The sequence below is a fragment of the Notamacropus eugenii genome, chromosome 1, assembly GCF_028372415.1.
Source record: "Notamacropus eugenii isolate mMacEug1 chromosome 1, mMacEug1.pri_v2, whole genome shotgun sequence".
NCBI lineage: Eukaryota > Metazoa > Chordata > Mammalia > Diprotodontia > Macropodidae > Notamacropus > Notamacropus eugenii.
The window spans coordinates 537,941,451-537,949,242 of record NC_092872.1 but is presented as its reverse complement, the minus strand read 5'-3'; the positions used below and the strand labels follow the sequence as shown (position 1 = coordinate 537,949,242).

The 7,792-nt window shown below is 42.7% G+C and overlaps 1 pseudogene; it reads right to left on the bottom strand.

The window, feature by feature from the left end:
• Window positions 1-4,669: 4,669 nt before the first annotated feature.
• Window positions 4,670-7,433, bottom strand: LOC140520281 (transforming acidic coiled-coil-containing protein 1 pseudogene; annotated as a pseudogene).
• Between the last annotated feature and the right edge of the window lie 359 nt (window positions 7,434-7,792).

The window sequence follows — 7,792 nt, the reverse complement described above, 5'->3', positions numbered from 1 at the left end:
CAGAGAGTAAACAATCTTAGATATGTTTTGAAATTTATGTTGGAGATTATATCAGGCAGAGCTGACTGGTCACATTCATCTAGACTGGGCTTTTATTGGCCAACATTCTCATAACATAAACTTATGAGTGGAAGCAGGCTTTGAGGGAGAGTCACAGGTATGCAGACAGAGAGGGTGCACTTCCTGAACCTAATTACATGGATGTCTGGGAATTGTTGTATAAGAAGATAACATACACTCCTCTTGTCTGGAGAGAAAGGGTTAAAGGATGTCTTGGGAAGAAGAGGCACAGCAGAAGAAATTTGGTTTCTGTTTTTGCTAGTGAGGAAGAATCCAAATGCAGTCAGATAACCTATGGTAGATTATGGATGCCAGTTCCTGGAGGCATTTTTGATGGGAGTCCAAAAATTAGTGCCTAGATATTGCACACAGCTGGCACTCTCATTAATTACTTGCTTTCCACTTTGATAAGGGATATGGCAAGAATGAACAGAAAAGGTTGACTATTGTCATGAGCAGAGGTTTTTTTAAAAGTCAGTGACTTCAGCTACTTAGCCATCCCTATCCCCGTGCCTTCTCTCTGTAGATAAGAAAAAAAATCTTTCTTTGTTTCTTGTTTCACAGCTGGGTAGCCCAGTGAAGAAAGCACAGAATCTGGAGTGAAAACCTGAGTTCAAATTCAGCTTCAGACAATTACATGGGGGGCAAGTCACTCAACCTTTGTCTACATCTGTTTCTTCATTTGAAATGAAGACAATGATAGATAGCACCTACTTCCTAAGATTCTTGTGAAGATGAAATTGAGATACTATTTGTAAAGGGTTTTATAAACCTCAAAGTGCTATATAAATGGCAGCAAATATTATTATTGTTGTTGTTATTATTCTTTAAGTTGCTCATAGTTTTTGATTTGTGCAGCATATTAAAAACTAACTTGACCTTGATACAAATTTATGAACCATCATAACTGCTTTGTGATATGTGTATGTATTTAACTGTCTAAGGAGGAATGTGCAAGAGAAGCAGGGAATGCATGTCTTTGAAGCACATGGAGAAAACAGTAGAGAAAATAACCCTTCTCTGAATGTTAGGATATAAACAATTTTTTTCTTCCTTCTCTGTTGGGATTGGAAGCTCAATTCCATGTGGACAGTCTCGGGCGGGTAAAGGTGGGAGCTTCTAAATCTTAGAGCTCTGACGAGACCCTCCCAGGAAACGGCAGGGAATAGAGGTGAACCGAGCTATCTCGAGTAATTCCACCTCTTCCCGTGAGAAACGTGATGGGAGAGAGATCTCCCCGCCCTCGAGATTGTCCCGGATTGGAGCACATCTAGTTACCTAACAGCACGGTATTCAGATGCAAACTGTGTGGCTGAAGGTTAAGTAGGATTGAGGAAGCCTGAAAGCTCTCTTAGCACGTGAGGAGCCAAGAGGACAGTAGGCTCTGCTTCTCTTCTTTCCTCTCTCCCCTCCCCCTCTCTCCCCTCTTGTACTTCTACTTCCAATCCCTTAAGATCTTAGCCTCCTTAGGAAATCTCCCCCTCTTCCTCCTAAGGAAGACCCCCCTGCACTTGTAACCGAGACACTGAAATAAAGCTCAACCCTTGTTCGACTCTGGAAAGTCCTTTCTCTCATATGAGCATCCGGTTTTGGCCAACCGAAGACCTCGGAGGTGAGGTAAGAAGACTCGGGTAGCCCACACAGGCCTCTAGGCCTGGCACTTCTCTTCCACTGCTTCCTGTCACCAAAAAAATTTCAGGGATTCTGAAAGGGAGAGTTCATTAATAGGTGTTATTTTGATCCTCATTTTGCAGGTAAAACTAAGACGTAGAGAAATTAAGTGACTAGCTCAAAGCCACATAAATATTAACTGTGAGACAGGATTAGAAACCAAGCATCCTTAAGTCCAAGAGTAGCACTATAGCCCTATGCCACCTATTACAGTTCAAATGAAGGAAGGAATTCATAAGGTAGAACTACCTGAAAGTGACTTAGGCTATCTCTGATGTTTTTGAGGAGAGGCTGAGCGACCACTTGTTAGGTATGTCATAGTGAAGATTCTTTCTTCAGGTATGGGTTTGACTGAATGTTATCCCTTCTAACTATAAAGTTATATGACTCATTTTCTAAATCAAGCAGTCAGGTTCAGAAAAGGGAACCTTTGAGCTGAGCCTTAGAAAGAAGATATTTTAACCAAATTTAGGTAGGAAGAGTGATAATACCCCCATTTTACAAATGAGGAAACTGAGACTTGGAAGAGGAAAGTGACTTGCTTGTGTTGGCTAATAAATGTCCAAAGCAACATTTGAATAAAATCTCCTTGATCCTAAATCCAATAATGTTCTACCAGTCCATGCTGACTATTTATTTTTAAGATAGTAAGTGAACAGGAAGGTACATTGAGTATAGCCCTCAAAGTTTAGAGCATGGCTAAGTTGTGCAGCATATGAGGAACTCCTGCAGCTGTGGTATCAGAGCCAACCTTTTGACAAAATGAGAAGAAGGTAAAGTTCAATTTTGATGCCCTTTGTCTTACTTTGGAGAACCACTATGGCACAGGATAATAAACTTAGATCTTAAGACCGTTGGTCAAGTCCTAGCTTAGTTTCATACTGGTCCTATAAGCTTAGACAAGGTTATGAAGCCTCAAATTTTCTCATGTGTAAAATGGTGTTAATACTATTTACACAACCTCTCTCACAAGGTTGTTCTGATGACTATTATTATTCTCTTTCTGGTTCAATTTCTCCGTTATGGAAGCCTTTCTATCCTCCCCTCCTATCAGGCTCTTAGGCTTCTTTGCTTTCCCCTAAACCTCATTAACAGTGAGGCTTTGAAGATTTAATATATTACCCATTACAGGGGGAATTTACAGGCTGAAAAAGGACCTGAGGGAGAAGGGAATGATTAACACAAAAGCATTAATTGTTGATAAAGGGTTTTCAGTAATTAGTGGAGATATTTTATAGGAAAAATTACTTGTCCCTCTAAGCATGCTAAATTGTAATTGTTTACTCTGTCCAATTGTAACCTAACACCAGTCATCACTGTATTCCTCTTCTTTTGCACTGCTCCTATTACCATAACTGTAATGACTTTGGACAAATCACTTAATCTGCCTTCCTTTCACAGAGCAGTTAAACAAGAATATTCCCCTGAGCTCCCTTCCTGTTCTTAATATATGATCCTATGAACCCTGAAACTTCCAGGAAGCCAAAAAGTCTTGATGTGGACAAACATCTTGACATCTTAATGTTTTAAATTTTCCTCTTAAATATCAGCACTTCTGGTTATAAACCCAATTCAAGTCTTCCTACCTCTACCCTCTACCAAAATTCACCACAGGCTATCCTTTGAAACTAAAAGCAAAAAATAAAAATTAAAACATTGATTATGTGGAATCAAAGGCTAAAGAAGTGATTAGCATAAGTCTGAGTATAAAAATCCCAAACTTATGAAGCAGTGAATGGAGCAGCATCCAGGATGTGGTGATGGTGTTTCTCTGTGGCAATCCCAATCTGAAAACCCATCACTTCTGTTATTCTCAACCTGAATACAAAGATCATTAAAATTTAGCCAGTGCTCAGTGAAATCAACATGAAATTAGAGCTTGATTTTGAGACCTACTATAATCTCACTTGAATTTTGGAGAGGAACACCATCATGACAGTTCTAGCTCATTTCTTTTAACAATTTGTTCCCCTTTTTTGTAGCACATAATATAGTGAAACAATAGTGTCATTCCAGAAATTCATGACAATGCACTAACCATTTTAACTTATTTTGATTGAATTGACCAGGTAGCAATCTTGTTTTCCACTTTACAAATCATAATAAATCACTTGGAATCAATATACTACCTTGTAAAAAGGATATAATGGTCTTAAAAATGATACTCTTCTTAATCCCATCATGGCTCCATTTTTTTTCTGTTGAATCTTACCCCTCCTTCTTCCAAAGCTGATGTGAAATGCTAAATAATCTCACACAACTTACTTTGTATTGGGTATTTTGCCTCATCCTCCCTATTAGATTGTAAACTTCTTGAGGACAAGACCTAGGCCTGAATAAAGCACAAATATGATATGGGAGAAAGAGTGCTGGACGTGGATGTGCTGGAGAAACCTGAACTGATTCTAGGCTCTGTCACTTATTAGATAGGTGGTAGCAGGAAAACTAGTTAACATGTTAACTTACGTCCAAAACTGTGGAAAATGGAGATGATATTAATGCTCACATTATTTGCCTCACAGGGTTCTTGCTGAAAAAGCACATGGTAAACATTAAAGGGCTGTATAGGGTGTCACAAATGTCTGAGTGAAGGTTTAAACTATCAAAACTTTAGAAAAGAGAGTGAAAAAATAAAAGCACTTATTAAGTTCCTACTATGTGTAAGATACTGATCTTCATACAATCCTTTGAGGTAGGTGCTATTGTTATCTTCACATTATAGATGATGAAACTGAGGCAAACAGGGGTTAAGGGATTTGCCAAATTCACATAACTACTAAATGTCTGAAGCAAAATTTGAACTGTCTTCTCAACTATAATCCCACTGCTATATCTACTGTGCTATCTAGCTGCTTAAGTCCTTAATGCTGTACTAAGACTTTAAATGGCCATTATAAAACAAATATTTTTTTTTTGTTTTTTTATTCCTGTCCTTCAATTTCTTTTTTTTTTTTTTTTTTTGAGGGTTGTCCTGTCTTTTTTTTTTTTTTTTTTAGAGGGGCAGGGGTAGGGCAGCTGTTGTGTCTGCAGCAAAGCGGAATAGGGAGCAGTAAGCGTGTGCCCTTCTTTGCTACAGGGAGATTATTCCTGGATAAGGCAAAAATACTTGGGAGTCACAAAGAAGCAGCTGAGGGAGGAGATGCTGGACTAACAGCCAGTCTTTCCCAGCTTTGCAATCAGCTCGTCACAGATCTTTGTCAGTTCTTCAATTTCTTGGTTCTTCTGCTGAAGGGCTCTTTCTAGAGACTCCACCTTCATCTGCTCCTTCCTGAGGCCAGCATGGAGAGCTGCACTCTCAGCTTTGGCTTTGGTCCGGACCTGAGCGATCTCTTCATTGGCTTTGTCTAGTTTTTCTTCAGCATGGAGTTTCAGGGCCTGATATCGCTGCTCCTCTTGTTTGACTCTAGTTAAGTAGTCTTGAGCACATTTTTTCAAAGCCTCTTCATTCTTCTTAAACCCTTCAAGGACTCCCTTGAGGTTCTCATATCTCCGAAATAGATCAGACAGAGATCTCTCCACAGAGTTCAGGTCTGCCAAGGCCTGCTCCTTCTCCATGGTCAGCTGCTGGAGGCTCTTCTGAGATGACATGTTCGTCCTCTGCTCATCCTCAATCATTTGGGCAATTGTCTTTTCATATTCAGCCACAATTTTCCTCATTTCCAAGACTTCTTGTCGGGTCTCTTCATACTTTTTCTTCCATTCATTTGCTTCAATTTCTTTAGTAATTATCTCTTCTCTTATTAAGGTCAGGACAGCAGTCTTATCTGATTCACTGAGACAGACGCTATCCAGCGGACTTTCAACCCCACATGCCACAGACACAGGGGCTTTTTCTGTTGAGCAAAGGTCAAACACACCCGGTGAACTGGATCCATCCTTCTCCATCTTCTGACAGGTATCCTTTTCCAAGCCTTTCACCTCGGCCTCAGATGGTTTCTGGTTGGATGATGTAGAAGCCAATTTCTCTTCATCGGTGGCATGGCCATCCCTATTTGAAATGTCTGGGATCTGGGAGATAATTGCTCCTTTATCCTGAGAACACACATCCAAAGTAAGTGACTGAGTTTCATACTTCTTTCCTTTACAGCCACTCGTTATCAAACGAGACTTTGCCTTCTGGGGGGAAGCTGTCCCTTTCTTCATCTCCTCACCCTGTACTTCATACAGCCGAGACTCTAAGATTTCAATAGCTTCATTACCATCTGAGGAGCACAAGTTGCTTAGGGTCTTCGTAGGCTTAAAGGGATCCATGGAGTCATCAAAGTTATCTGGATCAAAGTGATATGACCCCTTTGGGAGAGGTGGGGAGTTCTGCAAAGTGGAGCTGCTCCCAAACGGTTAAAGTTGCAGTCATCCCCCTGATTGGGCTCTAGTTTAGAGGAAGCTTTTTGGAGGGGCATTTCTTCATCTGCTAGGCCTGAAGGCCTTTCCAAGCCTTTGGCATCTTTCTGTGCCCTGAGAGCCAGCTTGCTAACCATCTTCCTGCCTCCAGGTGCAGGTTTCCTAGGAAGGGGTTTCTTGACTCCTGTGCTCTCCATGCCATCTGTGAAATCGAATTCCAGTTTCAAAGGTGAGCCTCTGGATTCCTCCAGCAGCTCTACCCCTGAATCACTAGCATCTCCATTGGAAGAACTTAAGGTTTGCTTCACTGCAGGAGGAGAATTGGGGATCTTAGAACCTCCTATCATGAAAGGATTTGTGTTTTCATCAAGCTCATCTGGATTGAACTGATAGGACGCTTTGGGGATAGGGCGGTCCTCCACAACATTAGGGGTTTCTGAGAATTCTCCTCCAGTTGTTCTCATCTTTAGAGAGATTGGTTTGGGTTTCCTAAGCTTGCTTCTGTTGGGCACAGACTCTGCAGGCAAGGTTTTGGCCTTTGATTCAGCATCATTGGAAGCCTCCAGAGTCAGTCCCATGTTGTCTTCTGTCATTGAGTTTTCTCGTGGGGGTGCTGAATCATTTGAGGACAAATCTTGATCGGAAGCTGCTGTAGGGATATCCTCAGGCTTCTTAGCATCCAACAGCAATGGCATCACTGATGAAACTTGGCCAATTTCAAGATCAGCTTCTGTATCAGCATTTTTGTCTGCCAAAGGGGCCAGAAGGTGTAGTGGTGCCTCATTCTCAGAAAACCCAGGACATGCCTCATTCAAATGCTTTTCAGACACTTCTGCTACCAGCTGTTCATCGAATTCCTGAATTCCTTGAGTTTTGGCCCCAGGTCCTTCTAATCCCAAGGATGGATCACAGAACTCCTTTAGAGGCGATCGGATGGGTGTTTCCGCTTCAGGAGTCTCAAAATTACCTTCAGAATCCGAGCTGAAACTCCAAGACTTGGTCTCGGTTTGGGAGTCGTCTTCCTCGGCCTCCGCCTCCGGCCCCCGGTCCTCGCCATCAGCAGCCCCTCCGCCGTGCACGGCGGACCAGGTCCACTTGGCCCACTGGACCGGGGACAGGATCTGCCACGGGCTGAAGGCCATGAGCGCGGCTAGCCCCGGCCCGGGCCCCGCAGAGGGCAAAGGTGAGGGCAGGGGAGATGCAATCCTTTTTTTTTAATCCTCTGTTTCTTTCAAAATGGAGGGAAACGGTGACAGCCGCCTGTGGATATCCGCGGCCGGGGCAGCGCGGATGTGGTGAGACGTACAGGTCGGCTGGCTTCCTCCCCGGCCCCCGAGGCGCCGCCGAGCGCGGGCCAGAGAGCCGCGGCACCCGCTCCTCAGGGACGCCCGCCGAGGCTGCGGGAGGAGGCCGCCCCCTCACGCCCCCTCATCCCTCCCTCCCCCCGCCCTCCAGCCCCGGCTCCTCCGCGGCCCTGTCCTTCAATTTCTAATAAAATTTGTTTCACTTGTCAGGTGCTCAGTAAGTGTTTGATGAATCAGTTGTTGAACTCATGATAGAGGAAATAATGAAATAGTGCCTGAAATTCTTTATGGTATCTGAAAAGTTGGACTTTAACTGGGAACCTGAATATGGCAGATTTTAGAGAAAGGAAAGATATTAAACATAATTGGATTTAATTGACTTCTTTTACAGATGAGGTTGTGTCTTACCTATGTCA